Raw genomic sequence first — 27613 nt, forward strand, 5'->3', positions numbered from 1 at the left:
AAATGGGCAGAAACTGACAGTGAAGAGTCAGATCCAGAAAGCTCTTGCAGTTCAAGTGATGAGGAAGAAGTAACATGCTTAATGGCATATAACATAGAAGATCAATCAAGCTGTGAGCAGGTATTTGATTTTAGCTCAATTGATTTTACACGAGAAGAACTCATTTCCACTCTTCATGACATGGTCAATGAGTATCAAAAGCTTGCTTCATCATTTGAAAAACTCAGAGCAAAGCAAGATGATCCCAAAGATGATAAATCAAAAACTGATGAATCAGTTGAAATGTTGAGTCTAAGAAGGGAGATTGCTGAACTAACTGATGAAAGAAGCAGGAATCAATCAATGATTCAAAAATTGTTGCTTGAAAATACAAAGCTCAATGAGCTCATTCAAGTCTGGAACAAATCATCAAAAGCTCTAACTAATATACAGAATTCTCAGAAATCAGTTGATGATAAAACTGGTTTAGGATTCTGTAGTAACGATGATTTGTCTTCCCAAGATACTCAACCAAAACTGGATACGAACAAAGGGAAATATATTCGCTTTGTAAAATCAGTTATGGTACAAAATCAAGAAGAGTCGAGCAAACCGATTGAACAGCCATTTCAGAATATAAATAAAGGCATGAGATGTGGCATTGGATATACTCCAAAGGGTAAGACTGATTCATGGAATCAGCAACCAAAAATTCTCAGCAGAAAATATTCATATGGCTATTCAAACTATCACAACTGTAAGCAGGTTCAGAAAAGATATCGACTAAACAATCAGTTGAAGAAGAACAAAACACATGTAAAATCATCCACACAATATACACCAAGCACACACAGACAGGGAAGGACCATATGGAATACAGCAACAGGACAGTCAGTTAAACTGATTCAAGTCTGGATTCCAAAAGGACTAATCAACTATGGACCCAAATAAAAAAAAAAAGGGTACCAGAATCTTATTTTGTGTTTAATTGCAGACAATAGGAACAAGCACTGAATCAATATGGTACCTGGACAGTGGATGCTCTCGACACATGACAGGAGATTCAAACTTATTGTCCCAACTGGTCAAATACAATGGTCCAAACATCAGTTTTGGGGATAACTCCAAAGGTAAAACCGTGGGTAAGGGTAAGCTTATCCATGGTAATTTCACCATTAATGACATTTTATTAGTCGAGAATCTTAAGTATAATCTGATAAGCATTAGTCAGTTATGCGATAATGGATTCTCAGTTCAGTTTGACAAACATTCTTGTTCAGTCAAAAACTCAACTAAAGAGATTATTCTAACTGGCAAAAGGTGTGGAAACACTTACAAAGTCAGTTGGAATGATCAACCTTATACACCAGTATGCTTTATTGCGTCTAAATCATCTCAAAACTGGTTATGGCATAAACGATTAAATCATTTAAATTTTAAATCTCTTGCCTATCTGAGTAGGCATGAACTTGTAACTGGTTTGCCCAAAATAAATTTTTCAAAAGAAAAACTTTGTTCAGCATGTCAGTATGGAAAACAAGTTAGATCCTCTTTTAAAACAAAGGTTGTAAATCTTCATCCCGATGTTTAGAACTATTGCACATGGATCTCTTTGGTCCAATACCAGTCATGAGCTTAGGGGGAATGAAATACACCTTAGTGGTCGTAGATGACTTTTCAAGATTTACTTGGGTTATATTTCTCAAATCCAAAGACCATACTGCTGCACAACTGATTAAACTTTTCAAAAGACTTTTAAATGAAAAATCAGTTGGGATTGATCGAATCAGAACTGATCGAGGAACTGAATTCATCAATCAAACACTTTCAAACTTTTTAGAAAATTCCGGAATCAAGCATGAGCTCTTAGCAGCAAGAACACCTCAGCAAAACGGTGTAGCTGAGAGAAGAAATCGAACTCTTAAGGAAGCTGCTAGAACAATGCTTGCTGATTCAGGTATTTCTCAAAGATTTTGGGCAGAAGCAGTAAACACTGCATGCTACACTCAGAACAGATCGATGATTAACAAAAATCACATGAAAACACCATATGAGATCTGGCATGGAAGAAAAAGCGTAATCACTTATTTCAAAATATTTGGCTGTAGATGTTTCATTCACAACAATGGTAAAAATTATCTAAAAGCATTCGATGTCAAATCAGCAGAAGGAATATTCCTTGGATATTCATCAGTTAGCATAGCTTACAGAGTATTTAATAAGAAAACTTTGAATGTTGAAGAATCCGCACATGTTGAGTTTGATGAAACTGCACTAATTGATAAGCCAACTGATCAAGTTGAGCTAGCTGATCGTTTTACAGATATCAGCCTGGAAGATGATGACTCAGACGAAAATCGTAATAATCAGAATATCTTTCATACACCTGAACCTGAGATATTGGATCAACCAGCTGAATTAGAAGCAAATCTTGACAATCAGCTCATGGAACAAACTAATGGAAATCAATTATCAGCTGAATCAGTTCCAAATGAAACTGAGAACATTCAGTTACCCAACGAAGAATTTGCTGGCTGTGAAGAAACAAATGCTGAATATAGATGGAAGAAATCACACCCTCCAGAACTGGTAATAGGTAACCCATCTGATCCAGTAAGAACCAGAAATCAGATGCTCAATCTATTTATTCATTCAGCATTTGTATCTCAATTAGAACCAAAGAAAACTGACGAAGCTCTTGCTGATCCAAATTGGATTAATGCAATGCAAGAAGAGCTAAATCAGTTTGTTCATAACAATGTCTGGAACTTAGTTCCAAGATCAATTTCTAAAACTGTTATAGGTACAAAGTGGGTATACAGGAACAAACTGAACGAAGACGGTTCAGTTGTGCGCAACAAAGCCAGGCTCGTAGCACAAGGCTATAGAAAAGAAGAAGGGATCGATTATGATGAGACTTTTGCACCAGTTGCAAGACTGGAGGCAATAAGAATATTTCTTGCTTATGCATCTTTCCAGAACTTTAAAGTTTATCAAATGGATGTGAAAAGTGCATTTCTAAATGGCCAATTGCAAGAAGAAGTTTACGTAGAGCAACCCCCAGGTTTTATCAATCATAATTTTCCTAATCACGTTTATCATTTGAACAAAGCACTATATGGTCTCAAACAAGCCCCACGGGCTTGGTATGACACCCTCTCAAAATTCCTAACTGATCATGATTTTACTGTTGGATCAGTTGATAAGACTTTGTTTAAATTCTCGAAAAATGATCATATCTTACTTATTCAAATTTACGTTGATGATATTATATTTGGGTCAACTAACCCCAAATTATGCAAGAAATTTGCTAAGTTGATGCAGGAAAAGTTCGAGATGAGCATGATGGGTGAGCTGACATTTTTTCTTGGTTTGCAAGTGAAACAACTGGATTCAGGAACATTTATTAGTCAAACCAAATACACCAAGGAATTACTAAGAAAATTTGGCATGGAATCTTGTTCAGCAGCAAGCACTCCAATGAGTTCATCAATTAAATTAGACACTGATCAAGGGGGAATATCAGTTGAGACGACACTATACAGAGGATTAATAGGTTCTTTATTGTACCTAACTTCTAGTCGCCCTGATATTATGTTTGCTGTATGTATATGTGCAAGATTTCAAGCTAACCCCAAGCAATCACATTTTTCTGCGGCCAAACGTATTTTAAGATATCTTAAAGGCACAGAAAATGTTGGTTTATGGTATTCAAAAGAATCATCTTTCAACTTAGTTGGCTATTCAGATGCAGATTATGCAGGATGCAAGCTTGATCGGAAAAGCACAAGTGAATCATGTCAGTTTCTAGGAGACAGACTGATCTCTTGGTTTAGTAAGAAGCAAACATCTATAGCAACTTCCACAACTGAAGCAGAATATCTTGCTGCTGGAAGCTGCTGCGCACAACTGCTTTGGATTCAGCAACAACTGAAAGATTATGATGTCGATGCAAAGGAGTCACCGATATTTTGTGACAACACAAGTACAATCGCTATAACATATAACCCAGTTCTTTATTCCAGAACCAAGCACATAGATGTCAGACATCACTTCATCAGGGATCATGCACTGAAGAAGAACATCAGATTGGAGCATGTTTCAACAGAACAGCAAGCAGCAGATATCTTCACAAAATCGCTACCAGAGGCTAAGTTTTCTTATTTTCGAAACATTCTTGGTTTAATTGATATATCTTATATAACAGAATTAAATACAGAAAATAAGAACACAACAAATTAAGCACAATATTTTATTAAGAATACCATCGTTCCCAATTTACAGCAGAAATCATAGATCCAACTGTATCTAGCCATTCTCTAACCCAATCATTCAACTCATAGATTCGAACTCTGGCAAATGCCCTAGACTTCGAAATCTTGTCAACAACATGCCACTCCTTCCACAGCAGTGCCTCTAAAAGACATTTATCTTCTACCAAATCTCTAACATGGCTAATCTCAAAACGAGCAAGAAATTTTTGTGCTCTTCTTTCCTGAGCACGAGTAGGAATGACACCACTGTCACTCACATTCTTCAAATCTTGAATCTTCTCCCAGGTTGTCAACACCTTGTGAAAGACATATTTCTCCATTTTTATTTTAATCTCAGCTAAACGATGGGCTGACTGTTCAGTCACATGAACATGAGTGCTACTGCCCGTATCAGAATCAGACATATTGAAAGTTTAACTGATAATATATTACATTGTGATCACTACTTATAGGAAAAATGAAGAAGCCGAAGCATTTTAAGTCATTAAATATGTCTTTCCTATTTACCAATGACTTTAAGTTATTAGTTAATAATTAATAACTTGTAACCAAATTATTAAAATTAATCCTTTATCAGTTTATCTATTTATCACAACTGATATCAGTTAGCGTTTAAGCGTTTATATCTCATACCAGATCATTGTGCTCAAAAACAAAAAGATACATTAATCAAAATAAATATTTCATTTATCCATAAATATTGGACAAGATTACATGATCATAAGTTTCTTGCACACTATTTATCCACATTCTCATCCAAACAGCTAGTGCTGAGGATGAAGTTTTGCAGAAATTATGAGAAGATGCGATGCTGTTAAGAGTCTCCAACTCCTTACGCAGCATCAACTCATAAAGGTGGCCCTCCTTGAAAGCATCCACCTCAGCAGAAATTTTTAAGTGCTTTCGCACTTCTCTTAACTGGGCCATCCGCCTAAAGGTGGTGACCCTTCCTGAGTTGTACAGGAGCTCTAGCTCCAGTAACTCTTCCCAGTAGGGAAGATTAGCATAGAAGATCTCGTCTTCTATCGCAGCTTTTTGTGCCTCAAGTGTAACTGGAACGACGCTTGAACTACTTGCTCCTGCCATTTCTTCTTAAAAGTTTTCTGCTGATACTTGTGACTAACTTTTCAGTCTTATTTATAGGCCAGGACAAGGAAAACGAAAGGACACTTCTCTCTGTGACTTTGATATGCCAAGCACTATACTCATCATTACTGTCTATTGCCGTCATTTTTTTATGCATTTATTTAGGGGGAATGATGGTTTAAGAAATTAACTGAGAAGACAGTTGTTAGTGAATTCCTAACTGAAAAGAGTCAGTTTTTCCTAACTGATCGTTCAGTTGAAAATTCTACTAATCTTCTCATCAAAGTTAATAAATTAAACCTATTATATTCCAAATCATATGACGTGACTATCTGCTAAATCATGATGAATTTTAAGTTTACAACGTGTACACGTTTTTAACCGCTCAAAATTGCACACACATGGCACGCGTACACTATTTTGAAAAACACAAATTACTTCGGACTGACACGTGTCCAAAAATTTGAATAGTCACAAACATATGTACAATTGCCCGCCTCATTTCAGTTTTACTTTTTGATTATTCACGAACTGCCGAAAGAAAGAACATATATCTTCTCTAAATTTCTCTTTCAGCAAATTACTCAGTACGAAAGACAACTCAGATTCCCGCTTACATGCTTAATGCTATGACAATCAATTTTGGATCCATTTTATCTTTCGGAGATGAAGAGGTCAAAAAGGTGTTTCAAAAACTCGAAAATGCTGGTCTGAGAAAATTTCTGGGACAATCATCGCAGGATATATATCCAAAAGAACTTCAAGATTTCTATTCTTCTGGCAAAGTTGACTCAGAAGGTATCATAAATTCTACTGTCAATAATCAGTCGCTGACTATATCTGAAGATTCTTTTGGGGAATTATTTTCTTTACCTTGTGAGGGATTAGCACAACTGACGGATGTCAAAGCATCTGATATTGATGAAATGCAAATACTTTTATCTGCTGATGGACGGAAAATTAAAGTTTCCGATCCTAAGAAGGAACTGAAACATGAAATTCAGTTGCTTGCTGATATAATTGCTAAAGGGCTCTTAGCAAAAGCAGGATCATTTGCTGCTCTGACATTGGAAAAGTTTCAAGCTATTACCGCTATTATGACTGATCAAAAATTCAACTGGAAACGGATCATCTTCAACATACTGAAGAATATGTTTTTATCGTCAAAACAATCCAAGGGTTTTGCCGTACAAATCAGTTATCTTTTAAAAATAAGAGGTTTAGTGGATGCTGATTCTGAAAGATTATCAAAATTCAAGGTGTTCAATGCAGAGAATACCATGCCACCAAAAATCACCATGGATATTTCTCCTGCCAAATTCGTCAAGATTAAGAAGGAGATTGGAATTGATCAAGCGACTACAAAATCAGAAAAGAAAGTCAAAAATCTACCTCCACGGAAGATCACTAAAAGAAAATTGATTCTGAGTACAACTGATTCAGAGAGAACCCCATCACCTCAGATTGTCAAGAGAACAAGAACTCAAAGAGTGAGGTCAGTTGCTGAAGTCACCATTGTTGCTGATCAGTCAATGACCACAGAGAGTCAACAACCGATAGAAGCTGTTCCCTTGAACATCATTCCACCTGATGATTCAGCTAGCACAAAGAGGGAATCAGTTAGGACCAAAGCTCCCTTAACTCAGATATCTCGACCAATTGGTGTCGCACCTGCACGACCGAAAGGCATCAAGTTTGTAGAAGTGGTGGATTCAACTCGAACTGGATTAGAAATTCCACACCTCATGAGTTCTGACAAAGGAAAAGGGAAGATGATTGAAAAATCCCGACCAACAAATCCGATTCAGACCCACATTGACCTTGTTTGGGCAAAGGTTAATGATTTTGCAGCTTCAAAAATCCAAGTCTATGATGATTGGAAGGCCTACCGAACTGAAATTTTTGCCAAGAAACTGAAGAACAAATCTCAACTGAATAAATTTATTAAACTGGAAGATTATGTTCTGAAGACAGTGAAAGCAGCCTCCATTACTTTGGCTATGCAAAGGAAAAACTACTTATTTGATCAAGTGCGAGCAAAGAAGTTGGCTCAAATTATCAGCAAATTGAAGAACAACTATATTCCCACAAATCCAACTGCCTATGCTGATCAAGCAGTGATCACTCAACTAGATTCTGATCTGGTTGGGTTGCTATCTCAGATAAAATTTTGGGAAATGAATCAGGAATTAGTTATTCATCAATGAAACTCAGACACTGATGATGAAAACGAAGATGACGAATCACTTACTGAACAGCAGCAACCATCGTCTGAACTGGCCCTTGTTACAACTGACGTACCAATTATAGAAAAACTTCCATCACCTCCGACTGAACAACAACTATACACCGAAGCTGAGCTTTCTTTTGCTCCCATTGACGAGATCATTTCAGTAATCGTTCAGGATTCTCACTTGAATAAATCTACACATGATAAAAGTGATCATCCAGTTGATCAAACTGATGAAGAGATCCCTATCTCTGCAAAAGAACCAATTCAGCAAGCTTCATCTGCTGACATGAATACTCCAACGGAAAACCCTCATGCTTGTCAAGATCCTCCGATACAAGAACCAGTGCTCAATTCTCCATCTGCTATTCTTCAAACCAGTCTTTCTACTGAACAGAATTCATCTCCTCCACTTACAGTTCCAGGAGAAATAATTGAAACTGATGTTTCAATTCAAAATGTTGATGATCCAGTCTCAACTGATCACACACTAGTCGTTTCTGAACAAATCACCAAAGAAACAGGATCATCCTATCAATCTCCTCCTCAAAATGCTTCAGATATTGATCTTATTCTGGAAGAAGTCCAGCATTTACACAATAATATGGAGCAAATGATCTCTGCTATCTCTAAAATTCAGAACACCCAATTATCTCATACTCTAAAATTGGATCATCTAAATGAGTCCAACTTAGAGAAAATGAATGCTCTTAGAGTCAAAATGAACTCTCTTGTCACAACTATGGATCAAACAAAGAAGGGGTTACTCGATTCCTTATCTACAGATCAAAATGTAAACAGTCAACGATTTCAGCGACTGGAAACCTTTGTTTCAAAGCAAATGGAGTTACTACAGATCTCCTTCAACACTGTTACTTCAAGCCTCACATCAGACGTCAAAATTCTCTCACTTCACGTTCAAAAGCTAACGGACAAAATGGAGGTATTTGACAAAAAGGGGGAAAACAACTAAAGAATTATCAGAACTTATCAGATTATTATCAACTGATGTTATTTTCTTCAACTGATGTTATTCTCTCAGAATTTATATTATCTACAAGGAATTCTGCTATCTTATGATTCAGTCGCACAATCCATTATTAACAAAGAGCTGAGTCAAATCTCTTGGTTTTGTCAAACACCATAAAGTGGGAAATTGTTGGAAACTGAATTCTGGAGTTTGACAAAACATAAACCAATCAACTAAATCAACTAATACATGAAAGCATATTCGGCAGCTGAACATTCAACTAAAATCAGTTGACACAAACTGATCAGTTGAGAACTGATCAGTAAAACATTCAGCCGAATATATTAAAGCTTCTCGACTGAAGATACCTTGGGAAAGATCATTCAAACAGACAAAAAGACATATCAGACAGCAACTGAATGTGGAAAGCCGCACTGCATAGAACAATGTGTTTCGGCTATCAAGATTTATACGCCGTCTTGCAATAAATGATGAAGCAGGCAATCAAGAACATTGTCCAAGAAATAATAAAGTGGCAATCAACGGATACGAGAATTCAAAATTACCGTTGGAAGAGAAGTCTATAAATATGACTAAAGAGCAGTTGACAACTATAATATTGACCAATCTTAAACTTGCCATTACTCTGTCAAAATCTCTGCTCACTCGTATCAGATCTATTCGTAGCAATCAAGGCTACACATTGAGCAAATTAGCACTGTGAAATATTGAAAATTCAATTAAGTGCTAAGTTCAGTTACTTACAGAGATCATTGTATTATACTAAGAGTTTCAGTTCAGGCAATAGATAAGTCCTAACTGAAGTGGGTCTGTACAAGCGTTGTACTCGATCAAAGTCTTTTAGTAAATATCCGATCTTTGAGATAGAAGGGGTGACATAGGAGTTATTCAATTCTCCGAACATTCATAAACATACCGTGTTACCTTTACTTCAGCTTTTCATTTTTCAGTTAGATATTCTATCTATCAAACAGTTTATTTTCCGCAACTGCTTATTCAGTTTAACTGGTTGATATTGACTGACGGGATACTTAGTTCAGTTTGTAACAAGACTAAACTCTTTTTCGAAAAACATTTAAATTCCTATTAGTGTTTATTCAACCCCCCCTTCTAAACACTAATTAGCCAATAACCGATCCTAACAGACTGTCAGAACTGGTTCGATGATATAGAAATACTGTTCGATTTACTTGATTGTACAAATGAACAGAGAGTTAAAATGGTACCTTATCAGTTACGAGAAGCCGCCAGGAATTGGTGGATTACCAGTCGAAGAATGTGGGAACAGAGAGGTACAGTGATTTCGTGGGAAATATTCAGAACTGAATTTTATCGACGATTTTTCTCAGCCTCGTACCGAGAGGACAAGAAAGCAGAGTTTGAGAATTTGAGCCAAGGTCAATTGAATATTGAAGAATATGTGGCTAAATTCTCTACTCTACTGCGCTTTGCTCCTCAGATAGCTGGAAATGATGAAGCGGTAGTGAATCTGTTCATCAGAGGATTGAATTCGGAGGTAGTTGCATTTATGAATCTGCAGCGACTTTACCATTTTGCGGATATCTTGAGTAGAGCGAAGAGAGCTGAGGAAAGTCTGATTAGACAATTGGCACGGCTGTGTGTGAAGCAACCCCAGACACAGCAATCCCCTCTTCGATATGAGCGCGGCAGTACGAGTGGGAAGCAAGATCTGCTGAAAACTCGTAAGAAGCCATTCAAGAAGTTGGGAAGTGGTTCCTCTAGTTCAAGTGGTTCCAGCCCAAGCCATACTGATGTCTATTGTAGGACTTGCGGAGGGAGACATTCTTCAGAACAATGCCAAGGAGTGCTTGGTAGATGCAATATTTGGAAACAGCTGGGGCATTTTGCTAAAGTTTGTCCCCAGAGATGGTCCCGAAGATCTTAGGGAACAGTGTGTAATTGAGAAACAGACCCAGAATCCACAACATGTACTATTCTTTATGATTAGATTGCATATGTATTGATATATACTAATGCATTCTCTACGATTATCTAAGACTGAATTGCATTGATATATGATGTATCTGTGGGGTTTGTTTGTACTGTGGTATTGATTCTTATTTGTTGGGAAAGAAAGAGTGATATCAGAAATTTTTGTAGAATATGGTATACTACAGTAAGATGAGAATAAGATTAAGTTAGATTATAATGTACTTGTGTATTCTGATTCGACCGCATTATTAATGTTAATATGCTAAACAATTACAGAACTATTATAGATTCCAGTTAGAAAAGTATAAGATTCAGACCAGATATGGCTGATGAGTAGAGATTTCACGATAAGGATTCTAGATTTTGAATTCCTTTGATATCTGTGTGGTATATGACTCGATTAATACAGAAAGGAGCATATTGCATCCCTATGTATTCAGTAGATCTACTGAAATCGAGCCTAGCATTGACAGATTTGCCAATAATATACGAATTGGCTGATATTGCTAGATAAGATTTTAGATTTACTTATAGCAAAAAGATATATTTCAGAATTGAATTCAGAGTAGATACGGATGGTTACTCTAGAATTCAGTACAGAATAATATTGAGTGTACAGAATGATACAGAATGAATTAAAAGAATTGAAAAATCAGTAGAAGAGTACCGACCAGGAGTACATCTGATTTAGTGATACTCTTGGGCATGTTCAGTATCTTCAGAGATGTTCTGATGATTTTATGCTCTTTATATCTATAAGAGTTTGATATAATTGCAGCATTTGATTGATTGAATTGAATATTTGAAGATTGTATTGAATATTCTGAGAACTGTGATGATGTATACAGAAATTATTCAGATAAGAATCTTGCTTGAAACGGATTGTATTCAGAGTATGCGATATTTGAAGTTAGTATACCGAGTGAGTTTGACACAGTTGAGATTGCAATCAGTGACCGATAAATACCGATACCAGAAAGACCAGAAATTTCAGAAATGTCAGAATTGTCAGAGATATATTTTGTCTGATTTGGCAGATTATTTTATTCGACTGTTACTTTATATATGCTGAGTATTGTTATTTTTTTAAATCAGTATTGGAGACATCTTATATTGTTTTGGAGAGCATATTGTATTTGCAGATGAGATATACCAGTTGATCAGAATGACATGAAGATAATTCCCAGGAATCCTTGTTTTATGAGTTCCTTGAACTCACTAGATCTGTATAGGATATTGATACTTCGTTTCTGATTTGATATTACTGTGGTTTTGAATCCGTATATGCTACAGATTATTGTGAATCACGGAGAGTATATACAGCTTCAACCGAATCAGAGTTGAATTCGAGAGTTACAGTAACTTAGGAATGTGATCAGAATGTTCAGAACTAGATTTCAGTAATCAGAGTCGAGTAACAGATATGAAGCTGATTATCTTGTGGTATCAGAATGTTTCAAAATTGTATCACAGAATTGATATCGATAGTCAGAGCCGAATACCAGGTAGGTATATTTTCTTTCATTTATGTTATTAACTGATTGTTATGCCGAATAGTTCGAATCTGAAATTACAGATAGTGTCAGAAATGCGCTATAGTGACTTCAGTTGTCATGTTTGTGACTGAGAATGTATGATATTCGAACAGATAGTTGTGATATAGACAGATGAGATCAGTTATGACAGAAATTGTATTGAAATGTTGGCAGAAATTGTACTGATATGTCTGTAGTGCTAACAGAAAAGACAGAAAGATAGAGATCAGAAGATTTATTACAGAAATTGTATAGGTCTGAATAGACATGTGGAGTATATTTCGATGAATTTCGTAATAAAATTATTGCAATACTTTCCAGATGGTGATAGGATATGATTAAGATTGACAGATTGTTCAATCTATATCTATCAGTTTGTACCAGATAACGTACAAACATGACCAAATGACACAGATCGATGTCAGAGAAGTGGTTAGAAAGATCAGAATGCCATAGTAGATTATGTCAGATTGTGATTTTGCTTAAGTTTGTATTCGTGACAGAATATATCATGAACTCTCTTTTAGATTGTTTCACAGATTGACAGGCAGTCAGAATGGGTTATCCAGATATTAGGAGATTTCGGTACAGCCTTAGTGCTGGATGTTAGCACTATACAGCTTTAGTGCTGGAGGTTAGAACTTGTTGTTATGAATTATTGTCACTATATGAATTACTGTATGACAATAGCTATCAAGATAGTTCAGAATGGACAGACTGAAGCAACCAACGTCGGATGATAACGATTGGTATTTAAAGCTAATGATTGTATATGTCTTTGCTTGAGATAAACAGATTTGATAACAGCTGATGATACGGATATGTGATGAGCTGTAGATTGGTTTATACGGATGTTGTATAGCCAGTAATGCGAGATTGATTTTGTCAAAAGGATTGGAGGAGTATTAGGATATTATACTTAGTGAATTCTTATTCCAGACTGGAATCAGGTATGTGAGTTTTGGTTTAAACTCTGTTATACATTTCTTCTGATATATCTGAATTGAGTGGTTGTGAGTTCGAGGACGAACTCAGATCTAAGAGAGGGAGAAATGTAATGCCCGAGAATTATAGAAGTGATCAACCAAGATTATCAATCTTCATTAACGTGAGACTCGGAAGATATGAGAATGTATGACATGCAATGAGGGAAGAAAAGACATGAGAAAATAGGGTTTGCAAGACCGCACCCGCGCTTAGAACAGGAGTGAACCCGCGGTCACGCAATAATGGAATTTTGAAGGTGAGGCCGAAGCATCACCGCACCCACGGTGCAACCAAGACCGCACCCGCGGTGCATGGACAGAAGGTTGGCAAATTTTATTCGAGGCGACACCGCACCCGCGGTATTGGAAGGACTGCACCCGCGGTCTGAGATTTCGAGAAATGCCAGGATAGGCATTGCACGACCGCACCCGCGGTGCATGTCATGACCGCACCCGCGGTCATGCGTGGAGCTTGAATAATGAAGCCACGTTTTGCTTTGCATGCAAGATATATATACGTGTGGAGCTCGGTTTCCTTCAGTTTTGCAGAGGGAAATCAAGAGATTGGGGAGAGAACTTTACTTAGTGAACTTAGAATCCGATTTACGAAGAATCTGTGTATCAGAATTTGAATTCGGAAGCAGTATCGTGCTCCTTTCGCTACGAGCTACACGAGGATGTAAGTTTTGTTACGTTTTGAGATGTTTTGGAAATATGATTTTGCTAGAATTTCAAGTGATTCAGATATGGTGTTTCTACTACTGTATATATTGTATAATCGAAGTCAGATTTAAGAATAAACTGGTTATGCAATTGTTATGATTTTTGAAAGATATTGACTGAGATTCTATATCAGAATTGTGTTAGTATTCGGATTATGAATTGTATTGTCACAGATTATGAGTTCTGTTATTATATTGTGATGTTCAGATTGACGGGGTTATTCAGATTGTATTGTTATGCCGTCAAAACATCAGTTGAATTAGATTGATCAGATTGTATACTGATTTGAGTATTGATCCGAACAGATTGTATATTGAGTTATTCACTGATACAGCATATTCGATATTGTCATTTAAGATTGATATAGACAGAGTTGAATACAGGTCATCGTCTTCGTCAGAGAGGGACGACAAAGGTATAATTCATGTGATATTCGGGAAGACACAACTCAAATAGATCTCATTTGAGTTTCCCAACAAAATCACATACTAGATTATTGTTATATTCTGATATGAATATGCTTTGTTTATATGCTGATATGCTACTGCTATGTTTATAGATTTATATGCATTGCATCTAAGATAGGAGAGTCTGACAGAAACAGTCAAACTTCTAGACGTTCGGTGGTATCACGGCTTAGGGGAAGATTCACTCTCCTATTGTAGATGTGGATATAGATCAGACCGAAGTCTAGGAATAAGACGTACCGTCACCCCGATTGGAGAGTAGGTGATAGATTGTCTTATTCACAACGAGATCCCTAGAGTTATAGTTGAGTCGAGTCTAGACATGATTTGACTAGAACTGCATGTGGTTATAGATATGGTTTCATAGACTATGAAACCCATGTTTATTGCTTTCAGTTATGATAGCATGTGTTTATGATTTGATTAAACTGCATGTTTATCTGAATTGAGTTGCATGCTTATTTTGATTTGATTTTATAGATTATGAAATCTATTACTTTTGAATATGTTCATGATAGCATGTTTTATGATTTAGATTGTTTCTATACATGCTTACCATGTTTTATACTGGGATTTATTCTCACCGGAGTATCCGGCTGTTGTCTTGTTTTGTATGTGTGCATGACAACAGGTGGGGCAAGATCGGGGTCGAGAAGATGATGAGAGAAGATGAGTTTAGCGTGGTGATTCCGGACTGGGATATAGATAGGTTTTATTACTTGAACTTTAGTAGTCGAACCTTAGATTAATTGAGAGACTATTGTACATTATTGTACCTTTATACTGAAATGTAGCTTTATACAGATATGTATATTATGTAGATGCCATTACCTTCCGCACTTTATTTTAAAAAGAAAAAAATTTTAGACCCTGTTTATCAGAACTGATAATTAAATCCCAAAGATGATTAATAAGAAAGATCAGCGTCCGGGTCCCCACAATATCATCTATGAATACTATCACGAACTGATCAAGAAATGGTTGGAATACGCGATTCATGAGATCCATGAAAATCGCTGGCGCATTCGTCAGCCTGAACGGCATCACAAGAAACTCGAAGTGGCCATAACGTGTCCTGAAAGCAGTCTTGAGAACATCGACGTCTTTTACCCGTAACTGATGATACCCAGAACGCAGATCGATCTTGGAAAATACTAAAGCTCCCTCTAACTGATCAAATAAATCTTCAATCCTTGGGAGTGGGTATTTGTTCTTCACTATAACTCTGTTCAACTCTCGGTAATCAATATAGAGCCTCATCGAACCATCCTTTTTCTTCACAAATAAGACCGGTGCGCCCCATGGCGAAAATCTCGGGCGAATGAACTCCTTGTCAAGAAGTTCCTGAATCTGTTTCTTGAGTTCTGCCATCTTTGTCGGTGCTAATCGGTATGGTGCTTTCGATATCGGTGTGGTACCTAGCATAAGCTCAATAGAAAATTCCACCTCTCGCACCGGTGGTAAACCAGAGACTTCATCAGGAAAAATGTCTAGAAAGTCCCGAACAATAGGAACATCGGATGCTGACTGTTTGGGCGTCTCGGGAACAGATACAAGAGTAGCTAGAAATGCTCGGCACCCTTGAAGCATGAGTTTCCTAGCCTGGACGCAAGATATCATACGCGGTAAATTAAAATACTTGTCTGGCTCGAATAAGAATTGTTCCATCCCAGGCGGTCGGAATAGAAAGATCTCCGCTGGAAGTCAATCAAAACTCGGTTCCTCAGTAGCCAATCCATCCCTAGAATGATATCAAATTCTGGCATCGGCAGAACGATCAGATCTGCATACACAAGATTACCATGAAGTTGAAGGTCTATATCTCGGATCACATTAGTAGCTGTCATCTCCTCTCCAGAAGGCAATGCTACTGAATACGCTATGTCTAGCCCAATTGATTTGATCTTGAGAGAATTTGCAAAGGTTTCTGAAACGAACGAATGAGTAGCCCCTGAATCTATCAAGGCTTTCGTAGCTGAACCGGCTATAAAGATTTTCCCTGAAAGATTGGAATATTATGCTAAACCCAATAGTTTTACAAGAACTATGCTTATAGACATGCAAAGGTCAAAGTTCTTCTAACCTAAATTCCCGTAGCTAACACTGATTAGAACATGCAATCCTATCATAAATTCTAAGTTCAAAATCTTAACCCAAAACATTAAACTTCAATTACAACTTAAGGATTTAGGATACCTGTCATGAGCATCGTCTCCGGGTTAGTCTCCGCAGCATGTAGAGCAAAAACTCTACCTTAGGTAGGCAGATTCTTCTGAGGGCAATTCTTCAATATGTGGTCAGTACTACCACATTTGTAACACTTTCCTGAACCATACATAAAAGTCCTAGCATGACGACATGAGCACTTGGCAAAGGCTAGATACTCCACTGTCCTCGGGACCGCTCGTCCCTGCTGTTGCTGCTGCGGCCATCTATTCCTGGGTGGACCATGGAAAGGTCTCTTATTCTGATGTTGCGGCTGAGGAGGGCGGTGTGGTGCCTGAAATGGTCGTTTACCCTGGCGATCATGCTCAATATCATGCTGGTCTTGCTCTGCCGCTAGAGCTCTGGAAACAGCAATGTCATAGGTAGTAGGGCCAGCCACCCTAACATCACGGCGTAAGATCGGCAGCAGACCATTCAGAAAATGTCCAATTTTGGCTCCAGCATCGTTAGCAATTAGGGACACAAAATGACATCCCCTCTCGAACTTACGGATGAACTCCGTAACAGTCAAGTCTCCCTGCCTCAGGGTCATGAACTCCATGGTCAACCTCGAACGCACCTCTTCAGTAAAATATTTAGAATAGAATACCTAGGTGAAGTGCGCCAAGCTCAAAGTAGTCAAATCCAAAGCCACTGATTCTCCTTCCCACCATAGGCGAGTGTCTCCTCCGAACAGATAGGTCGCACATCGAACCCTATCTCCATCTTCAAGCCCCATGAACTCGAAAATAACCTCAAAGGACTTAATCCAACCCTCGGCAGCCATAGGATCGGACGTCCCTAAGAACTCCTTTGGTCGCATCTTCATGAACCACTCATAGATAGCCTCCGGCCCCGTCTGTCTGGCTCCCACTGCATTGTTCCCCGCAAACTGTGCGAAGAACTGAGTCAACCCATTTAGCATCTGGGCATTCATATCTGGTGGAGGGGGTGGTGGTAAATCTCTCTCCTCGTTCTCCCCTTGTCTCTGATCCTCACCGTCCTCATGACGGCGCTCATCATCACCTCTCGGGCGTCCAACACGGCTTCTAGAGGCATGTCGTTCCATAATTGTAACCCATACGTAACCAACATGCATAATTCTACTATTTTCTTTAAATTTAAATAAATAATGCATGATGGTAATCTTGACATAAAATCTTTCATGCAATCATGATGTAAAAATATTTTAAGCTTTAAAATAAATGCGTAATCGTAAAACTTACAGACCGAAGACGTGACTTCATGAGCTTCTTGAGAGTAGTAGTAGTACAACCCTTTACAAGATCATAGGCTCTGATACCAACTGTAAAGGCCCGTATTTCGTATTCATAATTTTGCGAAATTATTAAAATTTTTCTAAATAAATAAATTACTTGCCCAATTTATAAAATAAACATGTAAATAATTTTAACTTTAAAATAACAGCGGAAGTCAACATTTAACCGACGTTTAACCATGATTAAAAATACCCCAAACATACTGAAAATATGTATGATGATAACTGTACACGAAAATTAGTGAATATAACACAAAAAACATAAAACACTCTTTCGAGAGTCATTTTGGCACCTTTCACCGTAAATTCAGGTACGACCTCTAAACTCGACCAAATCACAAACGGCCAAAAACATGACCTTCCTAACTCATTGAGGTACTGTCCAGTCCAAGGCCATGGGCTAAAAGCCAACAAAGAAGTCAAACCACCTCCTAAACCGCAACTCAAAGTTGCTGTCATGTGCAGAAATTGCAGCAACAACTTCTGTGTGTGCGTGGGTTATATATCTGAAACAAGTGGTCATTGGCTTGAACCACTGCCCAGAGACTCTTACCAACATCCTAAGACATGGCTTGGACCATGGCTAAAGGCTAAAAGCCACCCACAAACCAATCCCACACCTAGGACATTACAACATGCTAGCCGAGAACATCCATTTGCTGTGCAGTGTGTGGTATTGAAAGGTTTCACTGTCTTGTCTCGTTCCAAGGGCCATTTGATCGACCATGGCTCGATCTAGACATGGTGAAGTGTGGTATGAACCATGGCTATGGGCTAGGAGCCAACCATCATTCATACAAACACTAAAAACCGAAATCCACTAGCACAGGAAATGAAAAATTCGAAATATGCACTTGTTTTATGATTTAAAAATTTTGATGGATCCGTGAAACAAGCTTGGAAAGGACACCTTGGTCACATCCTAGACATGTTAAGGGAGTGTTCTAACCGTGGCTGCAGTCCCTAGGACAGCCAAGATTCGAGTACACACCTTAACCATTCAAAGAACCAAAACCGAGACTCACTTCTGCACTTAAGAAAGATTTTGTTGTCATTTCTGTATTTGTGAGGTTATGGATGTAAACCAATGGACCAATAACACCCTAACACACTCTAAATTATGCCTAGAAGCAGCCATGAATGTCTGGAACCGAGCAACCTCCTGAAATCACAAGAAATATCTCCAACCAAAAACATGAGTCAAAGACGAAAACCTGCACAGTTTTTATTTCGAATATGTTGCTGATGTATTTTGTTTTTCTCATAAATCTTGATCACATACTGATTAAAATGTCTATTATGACTTGATTGAAGAGCAAAGAACTAATATATACATGCCTGTAATTTGTTTTGACAAAAAACAAATCAATACGACGAAGACGAGCGGCGGAATCGGAGTTGGTTTTCACTGCTTTGTTTCTGCTGTTATTGCTCGATTTAAGCTGTTGTTTCTTCTGATAATTTCGGTCACAGGGATGGAGAAGTGTTATGTAATGGAGGTGATGGTTACAAGAGGTCTTAAAGGTGCCATTATATGCATTAAGGTGAGAGTTACAAGTCAAGATGATAAATGAGTTTTTGAATAGTTTCTTCTTCTCTTGCTGGCCGATAGCTTTGGTTCTTATTCTTGTTGCACGTATTCTTTTATTTGATGGCACAATGGATTGAGGGAGGATTAAGGTGTATTATTGTGTTTGAATTCTTATTACTAATTAAAGAATTAAAATGAGAAATGAATACTCCATGATGTGCAATTAGGAGTGGTTTGAATGGAGAGTTGCAAACTCTTTGAAATATTATAAATTTTGAGTCAAAATCATTATTAATTTGCATGGTATATTATGATTTTAAATCTTGTATTTTAGCTTCTTAATGTTTTAACACCCATTTGAACCTTTTTGTAAATTAACACATTAATTTAGACTACTCTTGCATGGCTTTGTATGGCTTACCATTTTAAGTATTTAAATACTATATTTACATTTCTTGAATATATTAAACCTAAATTAATTCCTCCTCAATTGTTTACACATTTTAATTTAAACGTTAATTAAATACTAACCTAAAGAACTTATTTAACAACTTAATTCTAATTAATTTAATGAATCTTAAAACATTCTATTTCTTTAAATTAAATTATTTATTGACTTAATTAAATTTAGGAATATCTTTCTTATTAATAATTTATCTTAAATCTCCAAACTCCGGTCCGGCCTCGCGTATTTACCTTGAAAAGATAAAACTAAACATCTTCTTTTATAATAAATAAAACACTTCATATTTATATAAAATATTCATTTTTAATTTAAATAGTAGCAATTATGCATGTCTTGTACGTAATATGATTTTTGGGTTCTACAAATAATATGCAAGATTTATTTTTGAACTTCTGGTGAGGTATATCTTGCATTTCCTGGAGCCTTATCTAAGATAACATCACCAATACTAGCATTCCATTTCCCCAATAGTTCTAACATCTCGATGAAATTGCTACGATTTTGAGAATATGAAGGTTCATCATGACCTCTCAATCCACATGCTTGAAAGCTAAGCCAACAGACGCTCTCAATTGTTGTTGCAAGCCTTGGTCGATTTTTTTTAATCTGTTCAGAACTTTCTCGATTCATAACTCTATCTATATGACTAGTTTCATTCATCAAATCAATATGAAGATTCATCATGACCTCTCAATCCACATGCTTGAAAACTAAGCCAACAGACGCTCTCAATTGTTGATTCAAGCCTTAGTCGATTTTTTTGAATCTATTCAGAAGTTTCTCGATTCATAACTTTATCTATATGACTAGTTACATTCATCAAATCAATAACAGATTTTGAAGATTTATTGTGTATCGAGTTAGAACTTCCTATGTGAGACAAAAAGGCATGCTTGCCTCCATCATTAACGCGTTTCCAACTTCTAAACTCTTCAATTGTAAATGTAGATTGTTGTGCTTCACTTAATTCTACTACAAAAAAAAAACACAAATCAACAACACTCATACAACAACGGTTTTTATTAAAACCGTTGTCTTTTTTCTTTTAACAACGGTTTTAACAAAAATCGTTGTCATAGCCTAAAAAAACCCGCTTCTAGTCAACAGTTTTTTTAAAAACCGTTGTCTTTGATGTGTCTACGACAACGGTTTTTATGAGCATTTTTTTTGCTACAACGGTTTTTAAAAACTGTTGTCTAAGAGCTTTTTTTTTGCTACAACAACGTTTTTAACAATCGTTGTCTATAAGATTTTTTAGGCTACAACAATGGCTATTAAAAACCGTTGCCTTTAGATTATTTTTTTGGGCTACAACAACGTTTTTTCAAAAACCGTTGTCTATATAAGATTATGTCAAGTGTCAATGACAACGGTTTGTGTAAACCATTGTCTTTCGGATGGTTTTTTAACTACGACAACGGTTTTTTAAAACGTTGTCGTTTTTTTTGTTTTATTTGGTTAACGACAATGGTTTTGGAAAAAACGTTGTCGTAGGTTGTAATTTTTTTTTAAAAAAATCAGTTAATATTTAGAGAAGGTTTTAAAAATACCGTCGCTAAATGTAGAGAAAAACCGTTGCTGATTTAAAGTCGACGACGGGTTAAAGAAAGACCGTCGCTAAATTTTGCGACGCTTTCTGTACAACCGTCGCAATTTTAAATTTGACTTTTAAAAGAATGCCTCTTCATTTTTAAATTAGCGACGAAATAATCGTCGCCAAGTTAATATGACTGTCGCGCAATGCGAGGGTTTAATAGCTGTCGCTAATAGCGACGAATTTTGTTACAGTCGTCGCTATTAGCGACAGCTATTAAACCCTCGCGTTGCGCGACGGTCATATTAACTTGCGACGAATTACAATCGTCGATATTAGCGACGGTTTATTCCTAAACCATCGCTAATACGATGGTTTATACCAAAACTGTCGGACAGTGTCTATAAATATCCGCATCCTTGGTCTTTTTCTTCCGACACCACTGTTTTCTCTCTTGCACGATTTTATTTCACTTACCAAGTTAAAGCTTTGTCACGATTTTCATTTCACTTACTAAATTCTTCTCTACTTCACGATTTTCATATCACTTTAGTTGTAAAGGTTAAAGAATATAAATATTATTAATTCAGTAAGATTATAAGGTTTTTTTTGTTAGGTTTCTTAAATTATAACCATAATTTTTTTTATTTTACGGAAAAAAATAGCGATAGAAATTATATAACAAATCGTCGCTAATTGCGATGAAAACTATATGATATCCGTCGCAAATTAGCGACGGAAATCATATGGTAACATTCGCTAGTAGCGATGGTTTTACTAGAACAGCCGTCGCAAAAATTAGTTTTACAACGATTTTTCAATGCTACGAAAATGGTTTTTTCCGTCGTATTTAGATGTCTACGACAATGGTTAAAAACCGTTGTCTTTGAGCGCACCCTTAAACAACAGGACCTTTAACAACGGTTTTACAAAGACCTACGACAACGGTTTTTCACCGTTGTCTTTGAGCGTACCCTTAAACAACAAGAGCTTTAACAACGGTTTTATTTGACCTACGACAACGGTTTTTCATCGTTTTCTTTTTCCTTTTTTTTTTAATGTTCAAAAAGATAGCACGGAAAACAAAATATTGCATCCTTCGAAGTAGAGTACTCTAACCATGGAAAATTTTTAAACCATGTATATTGAAATCGATGATGTTGCTTCCCTGATCCAGACCGTGGGTATTCCGACAATTTAGGTTGATATGGCCCCATTTTGATTTAAGCTCGTCTAACTTCATCACGATGATTAACAGGAGGTCATGAGTTCGAGACTTGGAGAGGTATCACTCCACCAACCTGATGTAGAGAGTCCTATGAGTAATGACACATGTGGAAAGCCCGTGAGGGAAAATTCCCCAGTGGGAACCCAAGATTGGATAAGGCCCTTGAGGGAGCCCAAGATCGGGATAGCTCATGGTCGTTACAATAAAGGCGCTAGCCCAACTGGTACAAGGATTGCTTTGCCAAGACCTATATGTCCAGGAGGTCTTGGGTTCGAATCTTGGTAAGGTTAAAGCTCCAGTGCCTGGGCTGGAGAAGTCCTATGAATAATGGCGAATGAGAAAGCTCGTCAGGGACTGAGGCCCCTTAGAGGGAGCCCAAGATCGGGACAACCCATGGTCGTTCAATTTAAGTATGTACGTTCTTTTATTATGTATTACTTTTTACTTCCAGTTTATACATGTTGAGTCTTGAGATGCACTAGACTTGATTGATGCAGGTGAGGACGAGTATGAGGAGATGAGGGTGGGGACCAATGAGCCGGCTTGGATTGCATAGGAGGATAAACCCGTGGACCGCCTATGTTCTAAGAACTTTATGCATGTTGTTTCAAATACTCTAATTTTTTACGAGATTGTTTACGTTGTTTAAATGCTTACCTTTTCCGCAAACTTTGTTTATAACTGTTTCTATTTCAAATATTTTTGGACGAACAGATTATTTTTATCGAAGTTTGAAAGTTAATTATTTATTTAAGAAATTTTTTATTTTTCCGCAAATTTTAAAATAGTATAAAAGTACGGTACGTTACAGTTGGTATCAGAACCGTGTTCTTGTAAAGAGTTATGCTTACTGCCAGTTGCGAGAGGCTTACGAAGTCACACCTGAAGTCTGTAAAGTCATGATTTCAGCATGAGCATGTCTAAGTTCAAATTACGTGCATCTTTTGACATTAACATTATGTTCATGCATGTTGGTTTACGTGTTGGGTAAATGTTGGAACGGTATGCCTCCTAGACTTATGGTTGCCCGTTGAACAAGGGATGAGTATAGAGAGCCTCAGGATGGGGAGAGGGCCACTCCTCCTCTTCCACCCCTAGATATGCAGGTTCAGATGCTTGCAGGAATGACTCAGTTCTTTGCACCGTTTGCGGCGAATAATACTTCAGTTGATACATGGGCGAGGCCCAAACCAGAGGCAGTTTATCAGAGGTTTATGATGATGGATCCGAATGAGTTCTCGGGGACTACTGACCCGATGATAGCTGAATGATGGATTGAGTCCATCGAGGTAATTTTTGCTTTCATAGAGCTGCAGGATGCAGATAGGTAAGATGTGCCACTTTCCTGCTGACAGGAGACGCCAGACTTTGATGGGAGAGCGCATTTGTGTCAGTGAATTTGCGAACATTGACTTGGGATGGTTTTAAGGAGGTCTTTTACTCCAAGTACTTCACTGAGGAAGTACGATCTTGAATGACTAGGGAGTTCATGACGTTGCGACAGGGATATAACAACGTTACAGAATTTGTCAGGAAATTTGAGACAAGATGTCACTTTGTGCCCCTCATTGCAAATGATGCTCGGGAGAATTTGAGGCATTTTATTGATGGGTTACAACTGATCTTGCGTCGTGATGTGAGAGTTGCTGGTCCTACTACGTATTTTGTTGCCGTGTCGAGAGCCTTGGTGGCAGAACAGGATCAGAGAGACATCGAGGACGACAGGCAGGGCAAGAGGCCCTATCAGGCACCTCAGCAACACCAGCAGCAGTTTAAGAGGCCTTTCCAGGGAAAACAGGGGAAGAGGCCGTTTTAGGGACCGTCAAAAGGAAAGGGTCCTATTCCGCGGCTCCTCAGAGGCCCGGTGAGCACCTAGTGTGCCCGAAGTGCCACCGCCAGCATGCGGGACATTGTTTATGGGTATCGGGAAAATGCTTCCAGTGTAGAGCCATCGATCATATGCTGAAGGACTGCCCACAGTGGAGGCAGCCAACCTAGGGGAGAGTGTTCACCATGCAGGCAGAGGAGGCGAACCTAGACACGATCCTGTTGACTGGAAATATTGTCATAAAGAGAGTCGCCAAGAAGGCCTTGATAGATTCCAGGGCCACTCACTCTTTTATTTCGGTGACATTCGCTTATCATTTGGACATCAAGTTTATTAGACTTGACGTAATCTATTCAGCGACAGTCTCATCAGGGGAAGAGTTATCAGCTACTAGCGTGGTCAGAAACATTGATCTTGAACTGCAGGGCCACCTAGTGTATGCCGACCTGATTGTGTTGTTGATACCAGAATTTGATATTATCTTGGGAATGGACTGGCTAACGAAGAACATAGTTCTTATTGACTTTCAGAAAAGGTCAGTGTTGGTAAGACTGTTGAGCTTGGAGCCGTTTCTTTTTGAGCCGGACAGATGGAGAAGTGTCCCTCTCGTGATCTCTTGCATGCAGGCACGGAGACATATTCATAAGGGGTGTCAGGCTTTCTTGGCCAGTAGTCAGAGATTTTCCTGACGTTTTTCCTGATAATATCACAAGCCTTCCAACAGAGAGAGAGGTGGATTTTTACATTGACCTTGTGCAAGGAAACATGCCAATCTCTAAGGCACCACACCGTTTAGCTCTAGCTGAGATGTTAGAGCTCAAACAGCAAATTCAGGAGCTCTTAAATAAAGAATTCATCCGCCCTAGTTTCTTACCATGGGGCGCACCAGTGCTCTTCGTAAAGAAGAAAGATGAGAGCATGAGATTGTGTATCGATTACCGAGAACTGAACAAGGTAACGATCAAGAATATATACCCACTACCAAGGATCGAGGAATTTTTCGATCAGTTGCAGGGAGCTACTTTGTTCTCTAAGATAGATCTATGATCAGTGTATCATCAGCTGAAGGTAAAAGATGCAGATGTTCATAAGGAAACCTTTAGAACTAGGTACGGGCATTATGAGTTCTTAGTGATGCCGTTCGGATTGACGAATGCTACAGTGATTTTTATGGACTTGATTAATCGATTATTTCAGCCCTACCTAGATCAGTTCGTCATAATGTTCATTGAAGACATTCTTAACTACTCGAAGAGCCATGAGGAGCACACTCAGCATTTGGGTATAGTTTTGCAGGTCTCGCAGAGTCGAAATTTGTTTGCAAAATTCAGTAAGTGTGAATTATTGTTGGTGAAAATAACATTTTTGGGTCATATAATATCTAGTAGTGGCATTGAGGCGGATCCAGCTAAAGTGACGAAAGTTAAGGAATGGGTTGAGCCGAAGAATGCGTCAGAAATCCACAGTTTCCTAGGCTTAGCAAGCTACTACCGGAAATTTATTCAGGGATTTTCTTTGATTGCAGTGCCACTCACTTCTTTGACTAAAAGAATGCTAAATTCTTTTGGAGTGATGAGTATCAGAAGAGCTTTGATACTTTGAAGCAAGCTCTTATCTCAATGTCAGCGTTGACCATGCTAGCAGGGCAAGGCAATTTTTTGCTATACACTGATGCTTCTAAGCTCGGTTTAGGCGCTGTTTTGATGCAGCATGGTCGGGTTATAGCTTATGCCTCCAGACAGTTGAAAGTGCATGAGAAGAATTATGCGACTCATGATCTTGAGTTAGCTGTCATTGTCTTTGCGTTGAAACTATGGAGACATTATTTGTATGGCGAGAAGTGCTAGATATTTACTGATCACAAAAGTCTCAGGTTCTTCTTCACGCAGAAAGAGATGAATATGAGACAAAGACGATGGTTGGAGTTAGTGAAAGACTAAGATTGTGAAATTAGCTACCATCCGGGGAAAGCTAATGTTGTCGCAGATGCCTTGAGCATAAAAGTCACAGTCGTAGCACAGTTGTCAGTTCAGAGACCCCTTCAGTCAGAAATTCAGATGTTTGGTTTAGAGGTTTATCCTAAGGGCAGGGCTCCTAAGCTATCTAATCTGACAGTCCTTGTTGCTAGATCGAATCCGTAGAGGCCATGAAACGTCTACTCGTTTTAAAAGTGCGGAAATACTTTTTTTTAAAGCTCGCAATTACAAAATAACATTTAAAATAATCGTATTTATTTGCCAACAAGAATGACGCAGTTTAAAAATAACTAACGTCATGTAAAATCAACATAAACGTATAAAAATCGTAATATCATCAACATATAAAAATGTTTAACTCCTCTCAAAACTCGTAAATCATAATGCGGAAAACATGCGGTCCTCGGGTCGTGTCACCGCACAATCCGCCTGCCTACTCAGTCTTCGGCACCTCCGGTCCCCTGATCAAAATGCTCACCTGCATCACACAAGCCTAGTGAGTCTAAAGACTCAACACACCTGTACTAGTAATAACAAGTACATATACGTAGCACACAATAGTGAAAAATAGAAAAATCAATATACATTTCATGAGCTTAAAAACATGAACATATGCGTGTCATGTAAAATGGTAACGTGTCAAAACATGTCTCATCATGTTATCATATTGTATGCGTAACTGTGACCTGTCAAAACATGATAATAGCATGTATCATCGTAGCAGCATATACGTGTTAAAATCTTAATTTTAATTCCGTTCATTAACTGTGACTTTCGTATCATCATGTTATCATGTCAGTCGATAGATCCATCTACGTGTAACCGCGGTACCCGGAGGCGAGGATCGTCAGCGAAGACATTACCCGCCCACTGAGCCCGGGCCTTACATGTCATCGTGTCATTGTGTTAGTCACAACTAAATCACTTCCTTCAAAACGTGTCATCATATTCATCACTTAAATAAAAGCATGCATATACATAATTTTTCATTTAAACCAAGCATGCACCGTATTTATCATAATTGCGTAAAAATCGTAAACATAATGCATAAAAATTTAAAATATCATAAATTTGTGCTCAAGGCGCTGCCATGACCAAATTCTCACCCTGGTTCAAAACGACCATTTTGCTCCTGGAAACCCCAAAATTACCATTATACCCAATGACTTCTAAAATTGATCCGAAACTTACTAAACTCCTTAAAATATCCCAAAACATTTTTAAAAGAATTTCTTAGACGTAAAATCGAGTCCAAATTCATAACTTAACTGATTCGTTTTAAAACTTGGACCGAGGTCCCGAGTTTAACCCGGACCGACCCAAAACTCAACCAAATTTTTCC

General features: G+C 37.8%; 1 long non-coding RNA gene across 1 annotated transcript in view; it reads right to left on the reverse strand.

The window, feature by feature from the left end:
• Positions 1 to 27371, reverse strand: part of LOC140831774 (uncharacterized) — a 75533-nt gene extending 48162 nt beyond the window's left edge. The window contains exons 1-2 of the long non-coding RNA XR_012117932.1: positions 27038 to 27371; positions 26631 to 26749 (exon numbers count right to left, since the gene is read on the reverse strand). This is a non-coding gene — a long non-coding RNA (uncharacterized lncRNA). The remainder of the gene's footprint in view (positions 1 to 26630; positions 26750 to 27037) is intronic.
• Positions 27372 to 27613: the final 242 nt, after the last annotated feature.

Source organism: Primulina eburnea, chromosome 5, assembly GCF_022965805.1.
Source record: "Primulina eburnea isolate SZY01 chromosome 5, ASM2296580v1, whole genome shotgun sequence".
Classification (NCBI taxonomy): domain Eukaryota; kingdom Viridiplantae; phylum Streptophyta; class Magnoliopsida; order Lamiales; family Gesneriaceae; genus Primulina; species Primulina eburnea.